Genomic DNA, 26,406 nt, shown 5'->3' with positions numbered 1-26,406 from the left:
GCCCTCCAGATCCACCCCTCCCTATTTTCTTCATTATCTCCCTTACTCGGGGGGGGGGGGGCTGCCAGAGAGAGGGATGAACACGGGCCCCCTCTTCCCTAGCTACGCCCCTGGTGAGGTCTGGAACCTACCTGAGAAAACGGTTTAATCTTTCATGGTTTAATCTGGGAGTCTCATGGCTGTCAGTGAGTCAATCAGTGAGGGCTCGGAGTTTGCAAGCATCTTAATTTCTCATCTTGCTATGACTCTAATCTTTTCCTAGCTATATGACGTCTCATTGCCTATGCTTTCCAATGGGAGAGTTTTTCCAGCTTTTCTGGGAAAGTAATTTTTCAGGCATTTTGGATATTTTCTGTGTGTGGTCTGGGCAAGGTCTGGAACCTACCTGTGAAAATAGCATGATTCTAGGTTTTGCCATTTTATCTGGGAGTTTGTGGTCTGTTAGTGAGGCCCAAGAAGCGCTCTCTCTCTCTCTCTCTACATACATACATACATACATACATACGAGCGAGCGAGAGACAGACAGACAGACAGCACAATAGAGCTTGGCAAGAATAATAAGTGTTACTAACAAATAGAAATATGTAGTTTATAAATGAAGGAACAACCATAAATTAATTACACCCAATTACTTACGTGCACATATTTGATGTCACACTGCATTTCTCATCAATTATTTTGCTTTTGGGCAGTGTAAGCTATTTCCACTAAGTCTCCATCATCTATCTCATCATCTGAGAAGTTCTCATGGCAGTGATGTCAGCAACACTTTCTTAGGCTCAACGACTGATTGAAGAGATATCCTAAGAGATTGAAGACCAAGAAAATATGTACATCTCCATCCACACAAAACAAATTCCAAGCATCTGTCTCAAGCAAATACTCTTTGATTTGACTGAGCCAGTAATTACTTGCAGCCCTGGGATCACCACAAACATTACTGGCCAACATCTGTGCAGCATCCTGCAGCCACTGCAAGTACCATGGGAACTGGGAACACCATGGGAACTCATAAACCTACATGGACATAGCTGCACAAGAGTGCTCTTGCATAAATGCACAAAATTGTGCAAATGGAGTTGCGCAGTGGACTGCCATTATTTCCAGCGATCACATGTTTGTGTACTTCCCATGAGAAGGTTTCCCTGTGCATACATAGCTAGCAAGCCAGAGAGGAGGGCTCTAGCTTAGCCTTCACCTGGATAGTGGGGTCAAACTGACCCAGAGAAATGGGGGCGGGGAGAGAAAGGATATAACTCTATTTCAGTAATCTACAGCTCCATGCTTCAGGTATTCCTCCAACTTAACAAGGTAGGTTGCCCTGTTGTGTTTCATGCCCCCTCCGCCCCTTTGCAATTTTTGTACACTGCAATGTTTACTCTGACAGAATTGGGGCCATTTTTACTACAATGGGACACTGAAAAGAACATTTGGCCTGTTCAGTGCAACTTCTGGATGTTCAGAATGTCCCCATTATTGATTCCATTGCCTTTGCTGCTGTCCTATTATGTATTTCTCATTTTAAAAGTCCTATTTCCCACCACAGAAGATAAAAAAGGGATGGTTTTCTTTTTTCTCTGTAGCTGGTGTAATTCTCATGTCTGGTGTCATGTTTATTACTAATGTTGGGGTATATCTGACCCCCCACACTAGATTCATAAAGTTCACCTCTTATTCAGGCAATACAACGAATATTTATATACCGCTTTTCAACAAAAATTCCCAAAGCGGTTTACACAGATATATGGTAATAAACAATATGGCTCCTTACCCCACAAAGGCTCACAATCTAAAAAAGAAACAAAAGACAGACAGCAACAGCCACTGGGGGGGGATGCTGTGCTGGGGATGGATAGGGCCAGTTGCTCTCCTCCTGCTCAATAAAGAGAATCAATCACCCCTTTTAAAAGGTTCCTCTTTGGTCAGTTAGCAGAGGCAAAGAGCTAGACTTCACCCTGACATGCCATTTCTGGAATACCATACAGCTCTGGTGATAGCAAAACTTCCCTCCCATCCCTGACACTTCACTCTCAGTGACAAGGACTCACATCCTATGCATGTGAGTATGTGACACCACCCATGGCCACATAGCTCACATACTACTCATGTGAGTATCCCGTGTGCCACACATGGAAAGACTGTGCACACACGCTGTCTCCATTCATCCCCAAATCACATGTTTGTATCCAGTGAACTTGCAGAGCCTCTGTGACTCCTAAGAATTGAGCAACAAGCCTCCCCTTTTTCTCAATGGGAGGCTAGTCACTGCAGCAATCACACAATTCTTAGGAGCCAGATGTAAATTCCCTAGATGCAAAGATGAGATTTGGGGATGAATGGAGAGAGCACATGTGCACAGGCCTCCCACGGGCAGCGTGCTGTGCTGGACATGAGACAAGGATCCTGTTAGAAGGTACAATTTGTGACAATGGTCAGAGTGTCCTTTTCTCCTTGCAAACACAAGTCATACTTCCCCACTATTATAACAAAATGTTACTCGTATATATACAGTATATATTAGTTTCTTATATATTATAGGTGTTGAATCTAAAATGGAGGTTATTTTTTAAAAAAGGAAAGTCCATTGGATTTGCTATAATCCATAGATTTTTGTCACACATGCAACAATAGGAACATAGGAAGCTGCCATATACCGAGTCAGACTATTGGTCCATCTAGTTCAGTATCTACACAGACTGGCAGCGGCTTATCCAAGGTTGCAGGCAGGAGTCCCTCTTAGCCCTATCTTGGAGATGCCAGGGAAGGAACTCAGAACCTTCTGCATACAAGCATGCAGGTGCTCTTCCCAGAGCGGACTCATCCCCTGAGGGGAATAACTAAGAGTGCTCACACACATAGCCTCCCATTCAAATGTACCCAGGACAGAACCTGCTTAGCAAAGGGGACCATTCATGCTTGCTAGTACAAGACCAGCTCTGAATACAAAGCTACAATGAAAACCTATTACTCTAACAAAGTAGTCATAGCAGATATTCCATTATATATCTCAAAGAGCCACTGTAGAATCCAGTATGCTGAAAATGCCTCTTAAAGAAAGAAGATAATGACTAAGATTAATTTCTTCTACCTCACATTGACCAAAGGAGGTATAGAATGTCACTCAGAAATTCTCTCTTCAGATTACAAACAACTTTCTTTAAATTGGCGGGTTGTTTTTGGTTTTTTGCCATTTCTAATAGTTAATAGCTATTCTCTTTTAACATCTAAGTCCACAATGCAATGGTACTTTTTATAATGACTGTACATCTTTCTTTTTTTAAGGATCTAAAAAGCTTCTCTGTCATTACTGACCAGTTCTACTTTTTTACCTGCATTTGTATGCCATGAGCTTTCTCCACAAGCAATTTTGGAAATGTTGCAACTTTAAATATATTGACATGTCATTAATGGGTTCGTTGGGAATAACTGGGATGTTCCATTAATGGATTTCTGAAGTGATTTTCAGGTATACACTAAATGATCGTAGACTGTCAAATGAGATACACCCTCATTCCTGATGCTATATAGGAGACCCTTGTTATTTGCAAGTTCTCCATTCGTGGATTCCTGGATCCACGTATCTACAGTTGGGTCACAGAGACTCAGTTTCTTTCTTGGTGGGGCTAAAAAGGGCTATCTCCATCTATCCACGGTTCCTAAGTGGCCGGAAATGACTCCCAATATAATTTCCTGCCTCTGTTTTGTAGTGTGGAGCCATTTTGTGGCTCTTTTCTGCCAAAAAAACCTCCACAAATAAAAATCAAGAGGATTTGAGAGTGGGGGGAGGCCCTCAACTCTCAATTGCTGGAGAGCAGGGGCATGGGGATGATGGAGCAAGGGGGGATGGTTGTCTCCCAGCTGCCAGGGCCTGGGAAGCCGCCAAGGCCGCTCCCATACCCAGCTGGCGAACAAAGCGCTCGCCAGCTGGGAGCACGAGGCACCTCCCTCTCCTTCCCAGCCAGTGTTTCACGGAATGCTGGCTCTGCTGGCGTGGTGCGGGGGAGCCCAACCAGCCAGCATTTCAATGAAAGGGTACAAATGGACCCTCTTCCAGGCATTGCCCCCGCATGTCTGACAATAGGGGGTGGGACCAATGCTGAGGACACGGCCCAAGAAGCCAAGGAAAGGAGCTCCCAATCAGAAATTCCATGAACCACTAAGTGGGGAAGGGAAGCTCTGCCAGGGCTGATGGGCCCCATCCTCAGAACTGGCCCCGCCCCTTGCATCAGGCACAGGGGGGATGGCTTGGCACATGTATGTGCAAAAGCATGTACAACAGTAAAGTCTAGGAGTGGGGGGGCACCAGAGGACCTTGTCCTCCAGCCGTGGCCATGCTGCCTACGCCCCTGCTGGACAGCAAGGTACTGTACTTATTTCTGCTACCCCTATTCTCTCTCTCTCTCTCTTTCTCTCTTTGATTTTCAGCACACTTCAGTGTGCTTAGGAACCTAACCCACCAGTACCCATAGGATAAGGTCTCTTAATTCAGTTTATTGTCCACTGAAATAGGTGGGAACGGAACCCCTGCAAATAAAGAGGGCCTCCTGTATACGATACATTAAAATACAGAAGACATTTTGGTATGACCCTTTCTGCAATGATTTGCCCAATGCAAAGGCTATCCAACAGCCAAAAAGAATGTCAGATCACAGGTAACAATAAATCAATTACATATTGTCAGTAAAGGGAAACAGTGAGAGGCCAAGAGATTGTTCAAAGTGCCAGGTATAATCAAGCTTAATGGCACTGATTTAACTAATGGGTTAGCAGGAGGCAAGAAAGTGTGTCGACACCCATGCTGAAGCCCTTGCTTACTTTTGAACAATGGAATTTTCCATGGCTTCTGAGCAATGGAAGCTGCGGCTCCATCAAAAGAGGGGAATGCCCCACCCCTCCAGAGTTAGCACTTTAGTACGCAGCCACTTTGGGAAGCCAGCATGGTGTTTTGTATGGCTGTACAAATGTGGAGGAGGATTAAATACATACAGTACTACATACATACATACAGGTGAAACTCGGAAAATTAGAATATCGTGAAAAAGTCCATTAATTTCAGTAATGCAAATTAAAAGATGAAACTGATATATGAGACAGACGCATTACATGCAAAGCGAGATAAGTCATGCCTTAATTTGTTATAATTGTGATGATCATGGCGTACAGCTCATGAAAACCCCAAATCCACAATCTCAGAAAATTAGAATATTACATGGAACCAAGAAGACAAGGATTGTAGAATAGAACAATATCGGACCTCTGAAAAGTATACAGTGTACTGTGCTTGATTGGCCAGCAAACTCGCCTGACCTGACCCCATAGAGAATCTATGGGGCATTGCCAAGAGAAGGATGAGAGACATGAGACCAAACAATGCAGAATTGCTGAAGGCCGCTAATGAAGCATCCTGGTCTTCCATAATACCTCATCAGTGCCACAGGCTGATAGCATCCATGCCACGCCGCATTAAGGCAGTAATTGCTGCAAAAGGGGCCCAAACCAAGTACTGAATACATATGCATGCTTATACTTTTCAGAGGTCTGATATTGTTCTATTCTACAATCCTTGTCTTCTTGGTTCCATGTAATATTCTAATTTTCTGGGATTGTGGATTTGGGGTTTTCATGAGCTGTACGCCATGATCATCACAATTATAACAAATTAAGGCTTGACTTATCTCACTTTGCATGTAATGCGTCTGTCTCATATATCAGTTTCACCTTTTAATTTGCATTACTGAAATTAATGGACTTTTGCACTATATTCTAATTTTCCGAGTTTCACCTGTACATACATACATACATACATTATTTGTTAGCCACCCCATAACAAATTGTTCTCTGAGTGGCTCACAACACAGCATTAAAACATCAAGTAAAAACACATAACACATGGAATCGCCACACACAGAGAGACAGACAGAGAAAATACAAAACTATTTTAAAACTTTTTAAATGCCAGTTTTAAAAATTAAATTTAAAAACCAAAATTAAAAAGGCCTGAATGAACAAAGGGTCTTTATCTTGTGTCTAAAGAACAAAGTGATGAAGCTCGGTTTCTAAATGCTGTGTGCAGAGCAGTATAGCACACATGGACTTATTCTCTCAGGAGAGAAGGGAAACCACAGGAGATGGCTCCATCACTGTGCCATACAAAAGGATGTTGCCCTTCATTCTGAACAGCCACAGGCAAGCAGCAGTTCAACAAGGCCCCAACAGAGCTCGCAAATTTATATTAAGTGCACTCCACAGAGATTGCTTTTGCTTTACAGTCCTCACTATACATAGGTGATGGAGGACATTACTTGGTGCCATAATATGGACGCAACGTGCTGCAGGGAGCGGGCTCAGCATGTTGGGAAATCAGAATGGATCTTTATATATGAACTCCCTGGTTCCCATATTCTGCTGTAACTAAGCCTAAGCCTATGTATATATAAATGAAACAAACCCATGTTCTTCCCCAGTTTAGCCCTGCCTTCACTTCCTTTCCTCTATTCTCTCCCATGCATCAATTTTAGATTGTGAGCCCCTTGAAGTTTGGATCTGCTTTGATTTGTGAATTTAAAATATTTATATCCCACCCTTCCAGTACAATACTGCTAGGACGGCTCACAAAGACAATAAAATAGGGATGTGCCGAATGTTTCAACCACAAAACTTTTTGACACGCAATGGGCCATTTCGACTGTTTTGAGCTCAAAACAGAACACCCTCTTTAAAAGTGGCCTGTTTTGAGCTCGGAGCAGAACCACCCCCATTTCAATCAAAACATCTCAGCATCTCAAGTGCCATTTTGGAGGCCTGTTTTTCATTTGTTCATTGGTTTTCTGGCACTGGCTTCTGATTGGCTTGCAATCTCCTTGCTTCTTGGCTGGCAAGTTATCATACAAATCAAGTGTTGTCATGGGCAACTGTGCCCCCATTGTTTTGTGGGGTTCAAAGGGACTGGGAGGCAGAGAGAGCCCTTATGCCTCTTTTGAAGAGGTTACATCAGACGGAGGAGAAAAGTAGGTTTGGTTTTGTGGGCGTTTCCCCCTCAGCACTGAGTGTAATATGCTGTGCTATTGCTGCTGTAACTATCTGGTTTTGCTGGATCAATGTGGCTGAAGTTGCTCTAGTTGAGCTTATGGCTATGCTTGCTGCTCAGTAATGGTTCCACTGTGGCAGTTAATTGCAATGCTAGGAAGTAAGGAGTCATAATTGTGTGTTAGAGCAACCTGTGCCAATGTTACTGCAGCACAGGCACTGTGGCTGGCAATGGATTCTGGGTCAGTAGTCTTCTTTGGCCATTTGAAGTGTGTTTGAAATGTGTGTTCCATGTTGGGGGCGGGGGGACAGATTCCTCTTACTTTGTGCTTCTGCAGTGTTTTTCAAAGCAGGGTTGTAAAACTGAACTCGAAACACCGCATTGTTCCCCATAGGTAGTTCCTAGGGACACCAAAATGGGTTGAGTGAAACATAGGAAGCTGCCTTTTACCAAGTCAGACCATTGGTCCATCTAGCTCAGTATTGTCTACACAGACTGGCAGCGGCTTCTCCAAGGTTATAGGCAAGAGTCTCTCTCAGCCCCATCTTGGAGATACTGGCAAAGGCGGGGGGGACTTGGAACTTTCTGGATGCAAGCATGCAGATGCTCTCCCCGGAGCAGCTCCATCCCCCCTAAGGGAAATATCTTACAGTGCTCACATGTAGTCTCCAGTTCAAATACAAACCAGGGTGGACCCCACTTAGCAAAGGGGACAATTCATGCTTGCTACCACACGACCAGTTCTCCTTCCATGGGAGTTTGGGGAAAAGGTTAAAAAATTGTTTAAAATAGTCTGCTTGCCCATTTCTTTTGTGGGTTGGATGGTAGGTAGCACCCACCATGCCTTACCACACAACCTATTTTTGTGTCCCTAGGAGCTACCCATCGGGAACAATGGGGTTTTTCAAGTTTCCCCATTGTTCTCTATGGCCAAAACAAACTGCACTCAAAAAGTGCAATGAATTTCATTTCGAGCTCAGAACAGAATGCAAAATCCATTTTATTGCACACCCCTACAATACAATAATAATACAGATAAAACAATACAAAATTAATTAAATTAATTAAATTAAGAAAATTCAGTTAAAAACTAGACCCAGTTAACTTATTGGTCTATGATAGAAAAGAGAGAAAGGGAGGTAGAAAGGGAAGCAAATTATCAAGAGGAGAAGAGACACAATTCTATCATTTTCTAATTACTTGCAAAGCAGTAAGTGCATAAATACAATGATGATGAGGATGGTGGAAGAATTTGGAATATGTGTAGGCATATGTATTTGGAATATGTGTTAGACTCATGTCCCCCCAAACAGCTAACAGTTTAAAGCAATACTATGAAGTACACAGATTCAACACATAGTGAGGCAACAGGAATGAACTCCCCCACCCAAATAAGTGTCCACCATTGGTCTGAAAGTTCAGTAAGCCACACTTAGAACAAAGCATACAAGCAAAACACAGAAGTTTAGACATCAGCATCTGAATCATACTTGAGGGCACTGAAGCAAAAATGTTTTTGAAGAGTTGAACATTTTATAATATGCACAAAAGGTGCTTCTCTGGCTATGAAACTCAGCATTTGTCTTCATAAAAACTACAGTATCATACTTGCTCCAGACGGCATGCAAAATAATTTACAGTGACAAAAATCAGTAGGCTTAGAGCAGCTGTTCAACTCCTGCATTTTGGCCACCCACTTCAGTAGAGCTGAGAGTGTTCAATCAGCTCCTGACACTCACAGGCCTTTGAACAGTACCAGAACATGTGTGCAATATGTTCAAAGAAGGTTGCCAGCCAAATATGAGGGATTAGCAGTCCAAATGCACCCAAACATCCACTCCCTTTTCAGTGAATCTTAGCAATGTCTTCACAGAAAACACAAGTTCAACAAAGTAATTTCTGCCCCTCCTTCTCAGTGTTTTGTAATGCTTTTCATCTTCCCAGACTATGCAAGAATAGCTAAGTATCTATTACAGTACTAAGTAGTACACTGTGAAATAATCAAGCAATTATTATATTCAACATATTTATTGAAGGAACTATATCCATATTTATTGAGGGACAGTATTATGGAACATAAATGTTCCTTTGTTATTGACATCTACTTACCATGTTGGATTTATCAATGACATTTCTATTGATGGAATTTGTAACTGTAAACAAAAAGAAAGAAAGAACGAAAGAAAGAAAAGAATAGAATAGAATAGAATAGAATAGAATAGAATAGAATAGAATAGAATAGAACGACTCAGTATAAGGGAGCTTCCTATGTTTCTATGATCCAAGTCACATCCCCACTTTGGTATTTATGACGGTTGATCTGTTTTGCTCGGTTTTGTTTTCCTCCTTTCCCTCTTCCAGCCCCTTTTCTCTGATTCTTTACAGGTAAAAAAGAAATGCAATATCAATAAGAAACTCTTTTTGGTTCTCTAAAAAAGAAAGATGCCCGCTCAAAACATGAAAAAAAGAGATGCTGTACTTGCACTCCTGAGAGCATAGCAAGAAGCTTCAAGCCACTACACAGTCCACACTTATGGCATTTGGTGGAAGAGGCAAACACAACATGTGGGCAGTTGCTTCCATGATTGGAAGGCTAGGACCCCCAGCTTTCCGATCACAGAAGCAACCAGCATCATGCTTGTGGCATTTGTCTCTTCAGGCAAATGGCATAAGTGTGGACAGCACAGAGAGGCTGATGCTTCTCAGTGCCTCAGGGTGTGCTCTCGTGATGCTGTACATGACTATAACATCGCTTTTTTCCCATGTCTGGAGAGAAAGAGAGAGAGAGAGAGAGAGAGAGAGGTGGAGTGCTTTCCTAAAAGTCATACTCATATGTTTGATTATGTGTGAAAGCAATGGGAAGCTTATGAAACCATTTTTCTCAACTACCACCCAGAAATTCTGCATAATAACCAAGCGAAAAAATGATGTTAGGTACAGAGAAAAGGACTCACGTCCTTTTATCACCCTAGATATTGTAGGAAGGAAATCTTTTTTTTAACAAAACAAAACAAAAAAACACCACCAAGCGCTAAACATGTAGCTTTTTACACAACCATTTCCCATAGTTGCCTGGCTTTGCAGTCAGAAAATCTGCGTAACACTGAATCTACATATCCCATTTTTAGAACATTATCCACATTCTGTCATTCTGTCATACCATCTATGAACTTATGCCACTGCAGATCTCTCTTCGAGTACACCTCTGATATCAAGGGCCTGCTTCACCTATATGTCAGTCCTGATGACAAATTTTGTAAATCAAAAGATGATGTAATGTGTTACAGGAACAATTCCCCATTCATATAGCATTGACATCACCCCTCTCTCCCATTAGCACAGCAATCATACAGCCTCATTTTCTTTAAAAAGCTGTGGCTAAGTGATTTCAAAACATACTGAACTGGCAATCTGAGTCTTGCCTGTCCCCATGTTATTTGATATCTACATAAAATTTCTGGGAGAAGTAATCTGGAATTTGGAGTGGGTTGTCATAGGAACAAAGGAAGCTGCCATATACTGAGTCAGACCATTGGTCTAGCTAGCTCAGTATTGTCTACACAGACTGGCAGCAGCTTCTCCAAGGTTGCAGGCAGGAATCTCTCTCAGCCCTATCTTGGAGAAGCCAGGGAGGGAACTTGAAACCTCCTGTTTTTCCCAGAGTGGCTCCATCCCCTGAGGGGAATATCTTACACTGCTCATATGTGGTCTCCTATTCAAATGCAACCCAGAGCGGATCCTAATTAGCTAATGTAATAATAATAATGGGACAAGTCATGCTTGCTACCACAAGACCAGCTCTCCTCTCCGAATTGTTGTAGTGGAGGTGTGAACAGAATCAAAGCAGCAGAAGTGCATATATCCCACAGGTAGATCAAAATTGCAGGCTGATCCTTCAAAGTAGATGGCTCAGTTGAGCAATCTAGAGGCAAAGGTGGTGTTGTTTTCTGGAGTTCTGTGTCATCAACATGCAAATGACACAGCTTTAATTTTTTCTTTCACTGATCCAGGAAGGGCAATCAATGTCTAAACGGGTACTTGGAATCGGTAATGGACTACACAGGGGCTAATAAACTGAAGCTCAAATAAGACAGACAAGATGGCGGTGCTATTGGTTCAGCTGACAACTAGGGTGGTATTAGAGCTCTGCTGTATGTGGTCAAACTCTCTCTTTAAAATTAGGTCTGCACTTTGTGTTATTTGATCCAGCTTTGTTGATGGATGTCCATGTATCAGTTAATGTGCATCTGCATCCACTCCTGGCTTGCCACTTATCCTTCCCAATGGGTTCATTGATGCAGTGTGTTATATGTGGAATTGCTTCTGAAAAGTGCTCTGAAACTTCAGTAGGTCCAGAATACAACAGCCAGGCACTTGACAGGTGAGCACATTCCAATAAGATCTGCACTGGCTCCCAGTTTGTTTCTGAAGCACTGATGATCATGTGAGGGCAGAATTTTCGCCGATCCTCCATCTCCCTGGAAGTGCTCCATGTGGCCCACAAGTAAATCTCTGAGAATCACACAACCCTCTGGGAACTATTGGTGGGACTCACAAAGTGCTTCCAGGAAGAGGTGGCATCAGCAAATATCCTCCCACCAGCATGAGCATCTGCACTTCAGAAACAGGGTTGCTAGCACTGCACATATGTTGTTGTTGTTAATATTATTATTTACATTTTATATCCCGCTTTTCCTCCAAGGAGCCCAGAGCGGTGTACTACATACTTAAGTTTCTCCTCACAACCCTTTGATGTAGGTTAGGCTGAGGGAGAAGTGACTGGCCCAGAGTCACCCAGCAAGTCTCATGGCTGAATGGGGATTTGAACTCGGGTCTCCCCAGTCCTAGTCCAGCACTCTAACCACTACACCACGCTGGTGGTGGTGGTGGTGTTTTTGCTGCACAAGCAAACTGTTAGTGAGGATGTAAACCAATGTATATTTATTTATTTTAACATGTTTTTAAACCACCCCATGCACAAATCCATGGGCGGTTCACAATCTAAAAACAAACACAACTAAAACAGTTCTAAAATACAATTGAAAACTTAAAACTTTAAAACTATAAACTAGAAGCCTGACTAAACAGGTATGTTTTCAGGTCCTTCTCTAAAACATCCAGAGAAAGGGAGGCTCTAATTTCATTAGGAAGCACGTTCCAAAGTCCCAGGGCAACCCTAGAAAAAGCTCAGAAGAAAAGGTCTTCACAGCCCACCAAAGTGGGCATGTTCCTGCATCTGTCACACAGTGCTAGGAAACTGATTCCAAAAGTGTAGGGCCATTTGGCAGTGGCCACCAGCCTAACTGATGGTGAGACTGCCAGCTTACTATTCCCAGATCTTAGTTCCAGGAAGGTTCATATGGAAAAAGGCGCTGCCACGAGTATCCTGTGCCGAGACTCTCTGTACACAGAGAGTCTAATAATTTTGCAACTTGCAAATAAAGCTCTAGAAGAGGATGGAATCCAAAGTGAGATTCTCAGTGTGGTGGGCACCTAGAAGGAGGCGCTTTTTAAATTGTAGCAATTCTATATGGTGCCTTCCTTCTGGCTGGAATACCAGTATTACATTGCTTCTTTTTAAATGGAGAATAAGAAGCCTTCCCATAAGTTACAGGTCCACAAGCCTAACTGATCTCTTGGCCAGACTCCATGCCAAATTTCTTTTTCCCCCCTAACTGGAAATGACAAATAATATATTTTCAGAATATTAAGTCAGCTTTAGACCAGGATATTCAACCACTGACAACTTTAGTTCCAACCCATTTGGGGTGTGTGTGTGTGTGTGTGTGTGTATATATATCTCTCTCAAAGTCAAGAAAAGGTCACCAACAGGGCTATTTTTACAGACTTAAAAGCTGGTTTTAGTGCAATTGATAGAAAGCGGTGGGGGGGGTTGTATTGCTGTGGGGGTAGTGGTCTGAGAATTAGAACTGTCACTGGACATATGACCAATTGTAGACAAACAGGGGAGTTAAACGGGGTATCTTTTGGTCCCCTTCCTGCTTCAATTTAGGCAGCTTATCTTAGTGGGGCAAGATTTTCCCCACTAACATTAGGCAGATGTATACTCTCAGTTTTATTGTATGCAGGCAACATGATGGTACTCATGGACAAACGGACTTATCCAGAGAACAGCTCTGGGTAACTGCTGTAAGAGAAAGCTATTTAAATGCCAACAGTAGTTCTGTGTGCTTTTAAATCCACTCAGCATTTATGGCAACTTGATTCACAGAAGATATAACTCTACTGACATTTAAGAATTCTCTCTAAATGTCTGGTAGTCAACACACAGAAGCAAGCAGATCAGACCCATTGGGGGGCGGGGGAGAGAGACCCTCAAATCTTAAGTATATCCACACATTTTCTATGGTACTTAGATGGCGGGTGGAGGATCAAGTTATTTTAGAGCATTTCAAAAATAGCCTTTTGAAAACATTCTTAGGCATTCTTAGAGGCATGTTATCGATACAACTGTAGAGAAAAATACGAGTCATCAATATGCATTTAACTAACAGAATAAACTAAAATCACTATCTGAGAACAGTCTTCCCAAGCTTTGACTAGACTAAGCAGTCACAATTAGATCTTGCCGTACAGACTTTCTGGCTGTCAAGTAATGCTCATATGATTTAATCTCTGGGTTTTCAGTTAATTATTTTCTGGGTGTCACATCACCAGCTGCCAAAAATGAATTTAAGAAGAGACTGCAACACAGTTACACAGTGGGAATTGTCTGTATTATCAGATCTAAAAGCTGTTCCTTTTTGCATCAATATAGCCTTGAACACAGTTTGGGTGATTTAAGTCACTTCTTACTGAGGAGGACCATTTTCACTGCACATTTTGGTGAACACCTTGAGCTATAGTGCATGGGAAGTACAAGACAGTTTCCTTTCGAATCATATCAGTACGCACATGGGAAATTCAGAGACGTTCCTCATTGTATATTTAAATGTCCTGTCACGAAAAGTCAGCAGAGTAATTTCTTCTGCTGCTGCTCCAAGGGCATGAACACTGGTCAAATCTCCCCCGCCCCAGCGCCCTGCCGCTGGCATCAGATAATAAGAGGACAATACAATAAAGGGATGCTGTTCTAGCTCTGGCAAAGAGGCAGCAAAACTGTTCATTTTAGTTATGTAGCTTTATCGTTTTGTATCCAATGTATGGTTTCTTATAGTCAAATAGATAAAAATGATTTTATCATCTTCTCACATAACCCAATACAAACCATTCATTCATTTACTTGCTGGCCATCCAAAATGGCTCAGAGTGGTTCACAATAAAAAATAAAAGCATTTAAAATATTAACATAAAACTCATTTTAAAACCATTCAACCATTAAAATATTATTAAAAAGCCAGGCTGAAAAGATGGGTCTTTAGGGCTCTCTAGAAAGCTTCCAAGGATGATAAGCCTCTTATACCAATGGGAAGCTTGTTGCACAACCTAGGGGTGGCTACTGAGAAAGCCCAATTCCAATCACCACCAGTTAAACTGGTGGCACCCAAAGATGGGCCTCTCCTGACGATCTTAATGAGTGGTGGGGAACTGGCAGAGAAAGGTGCTTTCTCCGGTAACTCCGGCCTAAGCTGCTCAGGGATTTAAAGGTGATAACACTTTATATCATGCCCAGAAACATACTGACAGCCAGCACAACTGTTTAAGAACAGGCATGATTTGGCTGTTGCCTTTTGGACTAACAGAAGTTTCCAGTCTACATACAAAGGCAGCCCTACATAGAGTGCATTGCAGTAATCCAGCCTGTGGTATGTTAGGTTACCAGCTAATGCACCACTGTTTTGAGGTTTTTTTTCTTTAAGGAATGGGAGGAGCTGTTGTACCAGCCAAAGCTGATTAAAAATGCTCCTGGCCACAGTCTCAGTCTGAGACACCAGGATGAGACCAGGATCCAAGAGTAATCTCAAACTAGGTACCTGTCCTCCAGAGTATGACAAACACACACACCACACAAACAATGAGCACTTTCATCTTGCTTGGATTCAGCTTCAATTTATTACCCCTCATTCAGCCCATTACTGACCATAGACAGCACCAGATCTCTGAGTGATTACCTCACTCAGCAGTTTCATGTAGAAACCAAAAAGAGTTGGTGACAGAATGGAGCACTGAGGTACTCCATATAACAGCTCTTATTTTGAAGAGCAACTATCACTAAGCACTACAATCTGAAATCTACCTCAGACAGGAGCGGAACCACTGCAAAGCAGTACTTCCAATCCCCCAATCCCACAGGCAATCCAGAGCAGAGGCGTATCTAGAGACAATAGCGCCTAGGGCAAGCACTGAAATTGCGCCCCCTGTCCAAACATCTGACACCCATCTTTCAGATAACTTTACCTTAATGTCAGCTGAAAAATACAGGTCAAGCTAGTTAATCTTTTAATATTTCAAAAACTATTTAGCAGTGGACGTAGCCAGACCAACAAATGCCAGAAAATGACAAATTTCAGTATGCTGGGGCTCATGAAATACCCAAATATTATGCGGAGGTGTACTTGGAAAAACTAAATAGAAGTGCCTGTCTAATTCTCTGCTATGCATTGTAGCATCACTATTACATAAGTTTTAAAAATAAATGGAAAATTTGACTTTTCCCAGATACTCTGAAAATAATTAAATGATATGCAGAGTAAACTGTGTCACTGCTTGGAATATAGTCTAGTATTTCGGAAAGACAGTTAAAATGAGAGAAAGAGCAAGAAACTCCCAGTGGGCCTTAATACTAAGGATTTCACATTGATTCAAAGACAAACTCACCATTAATAGCCATATTATTAAGACACCACATTTAACTCACTTATCACAAGAAGCAAACTAAGAGCAAATGGATACAATCTTAGCTCATAAACTTCAGCTCAGTATTCACAAGCCCTGATTCTCTGTACATAGTGCCAATCTGAATATGTGTACAGTGACATTTTTTAAAAAAATTACCTGTATCCCCTTCAGGGGACTTCCTAAAGGCTGTGGGGGGTCTGCAAAGTTTTCCCCTCCTCCCACTGTCCTCTAGAGCCTCACAGGCACCATTTGAGCATGTGCAGTGGTCATTTTTAAAAATATTTTTTTAAAAAAATGGCCGCTGAATACAAAATGGCCACTGTGCATGCTCAAATGGCCTCTGTGAGGCGTGGCATGCCCTAGGGCCTCACAGAGGCCATTTGAGCATGCCCAGTGGCCATTTTGTTTTTGGTGGCCTTTTTTAAAAAAAATTAATTTTAAGAAATTGCGCCCCCTTCAAGTGGTGCCCAGGGCACGTGCCCTGCCTGCCCCACCCTAGATACGCCCAGAGAGATAGGTTGCTGAGGACTCTGGCTTAAAAGGATGGAGGTGAACCAGAGGCAGTGAGGAGGACTGGAGAGCAAGGTGAGAGGCCAGGGACTTTAACAGCTGAAGCTGAGGGGTTCACCGAGGCCTGCCGTGCTCTTCCTTTTGACTTAGACAGCGAAGATGAGCTACTGCTGGAAACTCTTTCTGCCAGCTGCAGCCTAGATCCCAATTGCCCTGATGAGGCAATGTTAGCCCTTGGGCCCAGGGTATTTAAGAGAACACCGTCTTCGCCATGAACCTCCCCACCAATTAAGATAATCAGAGGAGGTTTATCTGCAGTTACCACTAGCTGGTCTGGTGGTTACTAAGTGGTAAGCCTTTTCTGTAGTTGCCCCTGGGCTGTGGAATGCACTCCTTGTTCAAATTAGAGCTGCACCGTCCCTGGTGGGCTTCAGAAGAGCACTGATGATGCACATGTTCAGTCAGGCTTTTAGTTTATTTTAAATTTGATTTTAATTACTGTTTAAATTGACCTTAATGTTTATAGATGTTTTTAATTAATTGTAAACCACCCCGAGACCCTTGCTTTTGGCAGCATATAAAGGTGGTGCATAAATAAATACATATTATGCATGCAGGTACACAGCACCAAAGTATTAGATGTGGCATGTTGGGTTTCACAGGATGTTGGCTGTGAAAAACCCTGCCTCAAATCCCACACAGCTCTACATTCCCTCCTTCACAGGGTGACAAGAAATTGAGATAGATATACATTGGAAAAGTACACAGAAAAATACATTTTTTCACTACACAAATGTGAAAATCACTGTATTCAAAGTTGTGTGAAATTTAATTGCTGTTTTGCTAGTGGAAACTTTAAGTCTTTCAGTGGTCATCTACCTCCTGCATTATAAACTCTTTCAATGTAACTGAATTCATCACCCTGTCCACCCACAGTTTATGCATTAGGATCAAAGAAATCCAGCACTTTGGATAAAGAACAGCTGTTAGTGAACACTTGATTTGGCTTTCACAGACCAACAAACAAAAGAGTTAGCAAGCAACACCACCCAGAACTATCCCTGCCTGAACTGTAGAAAAATGACCCACTGCTGTCCAGCTTTGAATCTCTTTAAACTAAATGCATTTGCTCATAACTAGTTTAAGCTGACTCATCATTTTAAGTGGCAAAGACAAGACAATAGATTACCAATTTCCTTGTCCCTGATTGCAGTGACAGTCAGGCTTGAGGGAGGACTAGGCCTTAATTAGAGTAACTGCTTGGAGGGTGGGCTTCTCCAAATAAGGAAGAAAGCCTAGGAGAATAAAATCCCTTTGGGGGCAAATCCGAGTGAAGGGCAGGGATTAATGGACAACAGCCTATAGAGGAGTAGGAGAGGGGTGTGTACAGTTCTTTCCTGGAGGCCTCGGAGAGAGGTCTGATCAGCAACTACTGTAAGGAAAGAGGAGACTAACAGCCTTGGGCTGGGAATCAACTGGAAGTTCCTTCCAGTTTAATTAACTGAGAGGAGAGCAAGCATGACTTGTCCCCATAGCTAAGCAGGGTCTGCCCTGGTTGCATATGAATGAGAGACTTGATGTGTAAGCACTGTAAGAGATTCCCCTAAGGGGATGGAGCCGCTCTGGGAAGAGCAGAAGGTTTCGTTCCCTCCCTGGCTTCTCCAAGATAGGGCTGAGAAAGATTCCTGCCTGCAACCTTGGAGAAGCTGCTGCCAGTCTGTGAAGACAATACTGAGCTAGCGAGACCAATGGTCTGACTCAGTATATGGCAGTTTCCTATGTTCCTTGCCTGGAAGTAAGTAGGAAGGATAGGGACCAATTTAGCTAGACACGTCAGGAAATGTATTTTGATTCAAGTGCTTGGATCTGACTGCATGGTTCTTGCAGTTCCTGAGGAAGGGTTTTACTTGTCTGGAAGTAGCGATTGTTGATGCCTGTATAGTTTTCCTTATCCAGTGATTAATAAATCCTTGTTGTTGTTGTTCAAGAGTGTTTATTGAGTCTGTATCTTATTGGGTCCTGCCCTAGTCACATGCCCCTAAAGGCCTAAAACTGCTCAAGGCTTTTTTTTTTTTTTGGTAGGAAGGGGTTTTCCACTTTACTTTCCCAGAATATTCCCTTGGAAGGGGGGATCTGCTCATATTAAAAAGTGGATGGTGGCAGCCTACCAGGACTCCTCACAGGTATAGGGCAAAATCTGTATCTTTGTATTCTCCCCCCGCCCTTTTGATTGTCACACCGATGCTGCACAGATGTTCTCACCCACAAATTACTAAATTGTGTCTTAGTATTGTGACTATTTTAATTGATTTTAATTGTAATTGTTTGTTGGGTTACTCACCAATATTGTACTGATTTGATTATTGGGAGCCACTATGAGAGTGTATTATACTACCAATAATGAAGGGGGAGAGTCACCTAATGGTGCAGCAGGGAAATGACTTGACTAGCAAGCCAGAGGTTGCCGGTTTGAATCCCCACTGGTATGTTTCCCAGACTATGGGATACACCTATATCGGGCAGCAGCGATACAGGAAGATGCTGAAAGGCATCATCTCATATTGTGTGGGAAATGGCAGTGGTAAACCCCTCCTGTATTCCTACCAAAGAAAACCACAGGGCTCTGTGGTCGCCAGGAGTTGACACCGACTCAATGGCACACTTTACCTTTAATGAAGGAGGAGGCTACTAGCCATAAATACCATGCTTTTAGCTGAAGAAGTACAATATGGTACACTAGAAGGAAGAGCTGGCATGTGGCAAGCATGGTGGGAAAGAGGAGTATATATGCACACACAAGGCTGGCCGTGGGATAAATATTGATCTGGGCAAGGAGTGCCCTCAGCACCTCCCATCCCATGGTAACTGATGAAGTTCATTTTTGCACTTAGTACCCAAACAACCTGTAGGACTTTGGATAAAAAGTTAAAGACACAGGCTCACATCCTGACTAAATTACTGCACGGAAGTCCTATTGAAATTAAATAGTCTTTTAGAGTACCTTCTGAGTAGAAGTATTGAGCAACTTAGTCTGGATATCAGCCACTGGTTGTGTTTTCCAACTCCCTAGCTCACTGCTAACAGTACACTCAATAAGCAGTGAGCCACCTCACTGAGGGTTCAGCCTCCTTCTGTAACCTGCACTGCCCCAGACTGTGGGGCACCAACCACCAGGCCTACTATTGCTTTTCTTCTTCCTGATGGCCTCAGGCTACTTGCTACATTGGGAAAGGGATCAAAGCTCAGTGGCAGAGCATCTGTTCCACATGTATAAGGTCTCTGGTGCAATCTTGGGCATCAGTTAAAGGATCTCAGGTAGAAAACGTTGGGAAGAACTTCTGCCTCAGCCCCTGGAGAACTGCTGCCACAGTACGGATGGACCAATGCTCTAAATCGGTATAAGTAAAATAATATGCATATGTTACACAAAATTCCTTGCCTGCCATACCACTGTAAACCTTACTTTTCAAACACAATGAAAACATCTCAGTTCTTCTTTTAAAAATACTGTTACATCATAAACAGAAAATCTTGCTTCAGAAATAATCACAGGACAGCCTGGCTGACAACCCGATTAAATTACCCCCAAGTAATCCTATTAAAATTAAGTAGTCCTTTAGCGTAACTCCTGAGTTGGACTATTGAGAAACCTACTCTGGCTGTTAGCCAATGAAAGTAAGTGCACTTTGGTTATATTACACACATGTTGCTTACCTGTAACTGTTTTTCTTTGAAGGGTCATCTGTTCAGTCACACCTGTAGGATCTGCTCCTGCTCAGAGCCTTGTTTGGAAATGTCTAGAGTTCAGCCTCAAAAATTATGGCACAAATCATGCCTCTATGGAGCAAGGGCATATGCTCAATTAGGTGCCACCTGCACCTCCTTTGCACTGCTTTGCACTAGACTGCTGCAGCGAAATATCACTAAGGCAAATACTAGCAAGAAGTTGTTACAGCAGGGAGGAGGGTTGCATGAGCACAAAGGTGACCATTTGAAGAATGGGGCTCTGAATAAGTGCAGATCCCATAAGTGTGACAGACAGCACAGAAACCAGAGGGTCAAAAATGTTGTATAGTGGGTAAAGCTTCAGTGTGACAAAGAGCATTCAAGCCAGTTGCACTAGGTCAAGTACAGTTATTAGGTTAGAGATAGCACAGTTCTATGGCATATTCTCTAAACAAATTATATAGGACTGGTGCAAACATAATCCAGATATTCCTATAAAATATAACCCAAATAATTTTTCCAGTAAGATGAAACACTCACATATATAAGATTATTTAGAAATTTAAGTAGTTAATTTCAAGATCATTCATGTTTATATGGGTTCCAGATGTCACACAGTTTTTTCTAAAATCAAGCTTGAAGTGCACAAATAGAGTGTGGTCCAGCCAAAGTTAAGTACTTTGAAGTCCCATTACTTCCTAGTAGGGAGATAAAAGTGAATATTTCTTCCATGGACATCAATGGAATTTAAATGTGTTTCACTTTGTCTGGATTGTACCCATACTAATTTAATCTTCCCCCACATTCATGTTATACATATATTGACTAGGCTTTGGATAGTCAACAAAAAGCTATAACATCCATGAATGTATCAAATTCCTATGGTTCAAAACAAAACACTCTGAAAACAAAACCCTTATTTAAACTACAAAGGCTTTGAGTTTTAAAGCTAGGCAATCATGTGGGGCTTCAACTTCTAAAATTGCTTTGTTTGTGCTATTATAGGATCTGAATTAGATTCACAAATACTCCCTTATGAGTTCTGACTACCCATATTAGACTGAAAAATATTCATTTAAGCCCTCCAGAAAGCTTTTTACAAAGGGTGGCAGAGTAAAAGTAGAGCAGAAGATAATATTCTGTTTATATATTTGCAAGGTGGAAAAGGAAGGAAATAAGTGTAACGAATGCAAATGTTGCCTGCTAGACAATACAAACTACTCCTTTTGTTTAGATTATGTAATGGTTTCCTAGAAATACTTAGGATAAATTCAGTCTTACTGCACTGATCGTCATCCATTTCTTACTTAACCCCAAAGTAACACTGCATTAACATACAAATGCTTGACAGCTATTTCAGGGTGTGTGTGTGAGAGAGAGAGAGAGAGAGATGCATATTTATTTTAAAAAATCATTCCAAACTATCTTGTTTCCATTTAAGGGCAATTCTTTATAATAATGAATCATATCAATAGAAAAAGATACAATCAAGCCTGGGCTTGGCTGCCCATGAGAACCGCTGGGATCCATGCAGATCCTTGTGGTGTTGAAGCACCAAACCCAGCACCAAAGCCCAGCTCTTAGCCGAGGTTAAGGGCTGCTGGGATTGTGTGTCAGTGCGGGCTACTTGCAGCTCACGCCGACACAGAGACGAGGGTCTAAAGGGCACGTTTCTTGGGGGAATCCCCCAGTGCACCGCGTGCAGTACATTGGGGGATACACGGAGGACAGGATAACCAGTTTCAGCCTCAGAGCGATCCACCCTGCTCTCTGCTGCACAGAGTAGCATGGATCGTGTGGGAGCACGCTTTGTGCTCCCACCAAGCATGGAATGATTGTCTGTGGGGAAGCAAGGTTCGCAAAGCCTTCCCCCGACCCGCCCGGTAGGTTGTGGGAATGGCCTCTGTGTCTGAATTTTTTAGTCATTATTTGGAGATCACATTTTAAATATATTTTCAATGGCCAACAGAACAACAGGAGAATGGAAACAAGATCCTCAAAAGCTTAACTTTATTTAATCTTTTCCACATCTCTTAAGACCTGGAGAGGGACCTCCACAGACAACCACAATGGACGGTGGGGCTTATAATGAAGAAGACTTTCTCTCAAATCCCAGGGCCAAAGCCACTTAGGGCTTTATAAGGGCACTTTGTATTTTGCCCAGAAACCTATAGGCAGCCCGTGTAACTCCATCAGCAGAGGTGTAATGTGGTCTCTCGGTCAGCACTACTACTACACACACACACACTTACTTAAGAGACAAACATGTGGCCCTACAGGGGCAGCTGGTAGGGTGGATGGGGAGGATCTCCAAGGCAAGCTGCTGAGCTAGTCCCTCCATGTAGGACTAGAGGCATGTGAGTAGAGAGTGAGAGAAGATACTGATACCAGCTGGGGCATCCAGCCCCAGGTCTCCACTCACCTGGGCCTGATGGGAGGGCCCAAGCCAGGCCCTACCTGCTGCATCTCTTCAGATGTTAAATATTCTTTGAAAGCAAAGAAAGTTTGACAGGTGAGGAGGCAGACAGAGCTGGTCTTGTGGTAGCAAGCGTGAATTGTCCCCTTTGCTAAGCAGTGATTCTGCCCTGGTTTGTATTTGAATGGGAGACTACACGTGTAAACACTATAAGATATTTCCCTTAGCGGATGGGGCTGCTCTGGGAAAAGCATCTGCATGCTTGCATGCAGAAGGTCCCAAGTTCCCCCTTTGTATCTCGAAGGTTGCCGGCAGGAGTCTCTCATCCCTATCTTGGAGATGCCAGGGAGGGAACTTGGAACCTTATTACAATAAAGTACATTCCACTAATATCCAGGCTGGTTACTTTCACCAATCTTAATACAATTTCTTCCATTTGTCCACCTCAATTCATGTTTCAACCACTTCACCAAATGACAAAATTCAAGTTATTTGTCTTTTTAAAATGAAAAGTTACAGATTTAGATGGCTGTTGCGAACACATTAAGAGACATTTAATGCTGCACATGTTTCCCTGCTCTGAGAAGGCTTGAGCAAATTAATGTCAAATTAATATGGGAAGGGAGAGGTGAAACTGATAAAATGGAGGAGGGGGGAATAGTTTAGAGGACTGGCCTAAGTAGAGTCTGATAAGCAGAATCATTCCAACTCCTGCCCTCTCTCCTAAGCAGGTCAGCTAAGGAGTTACATATTCATTATCCTGCCAGCGAAGAGGTAGTAATTCCTTGGATGTCACCCATTTTTTTAGCGGGGGGAGCCCCTTGCATTCTAGGAAGTAATAGTCTCATCAACGCATGAGGCATTCAAATGGAAGAACTGATAGATTTTATCCTCTTCATTTAAAAAAAAGTATTAAATTTGTGCTATGTATTAGGCTAAGATTATCTTGGTCAGTAGCCAACATGCAGTATAAATGCATGATTACTGTTCTCTCCTATTGTGCCTTCATACTCATGAATTTATTCTAATTTTGTGTTTAAATCCTTCTCAACATTTAAATGAATGAGGGCTTTGCTACTACTTCCTTCAAACGAAGTAGCTATGGGCAGGAACAGAGGCGTAACGATAGGGGGCAGGGGGGGCCCGTGCCCCGGGCGCCACCCTGGTTGGTCACGTGGGGGGCACCAAAAAGTGCCCCCGCCGATCCCCTGGCTTTCCCGGTTTGTTTGTTTTTGGTTTTTTTTAAACCGCAGCAGAGTGAAAAGCAGTCCGCTCCGGTCCGCGTGGTGGCATGGCGCCCCCTCCCCTGGTCCCGGCGCTCCCCCCCCCCCATTGCTCTGCTCTGGCGCGCGGGCGCCTAAAGTTTGTCAAAGTCAATCAAATCAAATCTTCGTCACGTCACAGGCAGCATAAGGAACAGCAAGTACTCCGCACTCCCAGTCCCCGCCCCGCCACACCAGTTGCGCATGCGTGGTGCTGGTCCGACTCCTCCTCCCAGCTCGCCGTCTGCAGCACGTGCATCGGCGACGAGGCAGGGAGTTGGGCTGCGACGGGAGCGTTTCTGCAGTGCTGCCTGAGGCCGGGATTCAGTTAACGGCTGGCCGCATAACACAACAAAGCAAGCAACATAAAGCACCAGGAGTCAGGACAAGGTTTGTGTGATGATTTTTGATGTGTGTGAACTTGGTCGGGCGGGGGGGCAGGCTTGGCAAATTTGCACCTGGCTGGGTTGTAGTTCTGTCCCACTCCCACCGTGACCCGCCTCTCCTCCTCCGGCTCTTTCGGGCAGCAGCAGGCAGCAGCAGCTAAAGAACGAGACCGGCCGGAGGAGAGCTGCCCGCTCTGCGCTGCCCTGCCGAGACAGAAGGTGCTGCAAGGCGGATTCGCCTCCCTGTTTTGCTCCCCTCTTCTGCAGGCAGCACCATCCTCCGGAGGAAGAAGGGGAGGAGGAGGAGGAGGAGGAAGAGAGCGAGCGAGCGAGCAAAGCTAGGAGCTGCAGCCTGCGCCAAGTGAGCCAGTGGTGGGCACTGAGCAAGGAAACGCCGCGGCCAGGCCACCTCCACCACCACCAGGCTCGGGCTGAGGGGAGGAGTAAGGGCGGCACCGACAGGAAGGGAAGGAGGGAAGCCAAGCCCTGCCCAGGCCGCTTGTTGCTCTAACCGGGGGAGGGAGGGCTTGCCGCTTGACTTTGAGTTCTCGGCTGGGTGCCGCTATCTCATGCACAGCGCACAGCAGCCCGTCAAAGCGTCAGAGCTCAGTTCTTTCTCCACCGAGAAGGAAAGACACACACACGCCGAGTTTATTTCGTATCCAGCACTTTGGATTCACCGTCATCAGGAATCCGCACCCGTTTACATGGGATTAATTGCTCTGGATTAATCCAGCTCAGTACGCCCACACTCATGAATCTCGGATTAGAATTCCCGTTTCAACCCCATGGGAACACCACCCATTTTACCACCTTGTGTCTGTACAATGCGGAGCTTTAAATAATAGAGTCACCCAGTCACGAACAGATCTCGTTCCTAAAGGGCAGTAAAGTCTGTTGACTCCCGTGGCTGGAATGGCAGCCCAGGGTACTCAGCACCTTGCGACGAGAGGGATGATTGAAAGGGGATCTAAAAGTAGCCTCGGCTTGGCTGGGGGCCCGCCTCGGCTTCTGACTGCGCTCTCAGCGCGCCAGGGTGGTGGGAGCGACGAGCGAGACGGGAAGGAGTCTGGCTGGGAAAGGCCTCTCTCGGACTGGCTCTGCGCCCCACGTGGATCCGGGCTGCACGTGTGTGTGTGTGTGTGTGTGTGTGTGTGTGTGTGTGTGTGCGAGCGCACTCTAGTTCCTAATCCATCCTCACCGTGCGGTTTGCCCCAACGTGCTTTTTGACTGTTTCCCAGATCCCTGTGTGTGAGATTCCCTGCACAACCCAGATGGAAGGGAAGGATGACCAGTGTTTCTGGGCCCCTAAGGGAGGGGGCCCACTGGCTGGGTGACAGCTTCTTCTTTGTCCCCCCTCCCCTTTCCACCTCCCCAACTCACTGCCCGGCTCCTGATGGGAGGACTCCTCTGCTTTAAAAAAGAAGGGGGGAAAAAGAGCAGCCCTCTGCAGGAGGCAATGGCATTGCTGTAGTCGCTCTCCGCGCCCCACCCCAGTTGTGGCTGGACTACAAATCACATCATCCCTATTGGCCATGTTGGCTAGGGATGATTTTCTTTCTTTCTTTCCTTCTTTGCTTTTACATTTGTATATCCCACTCTTCCTCCAAGGAGCCCAGAGTGGTGTACTACATACTTGAGTTTCTCCTCACAACAACCCTGTGAAGTAGGCTAGGCTGAGAGAGAAGTGACTGGCCCAGAGTCACCCAGCTAGTCTCATGGCTGAAGGGGGATCTGAACTCAGGTCTCCCCGGTCCTAGTCCAGCACTCTAACCAAATACTATTTTCTCTCAAAAAACAATAATAGCACCTCTGCTGAGCTGACTGGAAGAACTGCAGGCACAAGCAAGCAACCAGCACTTAGTAGCAAGCCTTCTAATGTAAGTAAAGCAAACATTCATAAATAAAATGCAATTTGATGTTTAGCAGTGTAATTTGTTGTAAATGAATTAATTTATACACTTCTAGCATGTCTTTCTCTAGTACTATTAATTGACTTGCATCATCCACAATTTAACAAACCTTTAAAAAAATATTATAGGATGATGATGTTATATTGAACATTTCTTGGCTTAATGTGCTGATCTTCATTGATGGGGGGGAGGAATTTAAAATCTTGTCTCTGGGCCCACTACAAACTTGCTACACCCAGACTTCAATACAGAAACAGTTGTGGGGGTGTGCTGGCTCTCAGGAATTCCAGCATACTGGATGATATTCTATTTAATATTGCTTGACTGCATGTGCTGAGCTTTATTGATGGGGGGGGGAGGAATTTAA

The 26,406-nt window shown here is 43.7% G+C and overlaps 1 long non-coding RNA gene across 16 annotated transcripts in view; it reads right to left on the bottom strand.

The window, feature by feature from the left end:
- LOC128323519 (uncharacterized) overlaps positions 1 to 26,406 on the bottom strand; it is a 440,731-nt gene that overhangs the window by 162,438 nt on the left and 251,887 nt on the right. For all 16 annotated transcript variants that reach the window (XR_008306315.1, XR_008306324.1, XR_008306320.1 and 13 more), the window contains one exon: positions 637 to 803. This is a non-coding gene — a long non-coding RNA (uncharacterized LOC128323519). The remainder of the gene's footprint in view (positions 1 to 636; positions 804 to 26,406) is intronic.

This window comes from Hemicordylus capensis, chromosome 4, assembly GCF_027244095.1.
Source record: "Hemicordylus capensis ecotype Gifberg chromosome 4, rHemCap1.1.pri, whole genome shotgun sequence".
NCBI classification, from domain to species: Eukaryota; Metazoa; Chordata; class Lepidosauria; order Squamata; family Cordylidae; genus Hemicordylus; species Hemicordylus capensis.
The sequence above is the reverse complement of the archived record's forward strand: the minus strand, read 5'-3'. Positions and strand labels throughout refer to the sequence as shown.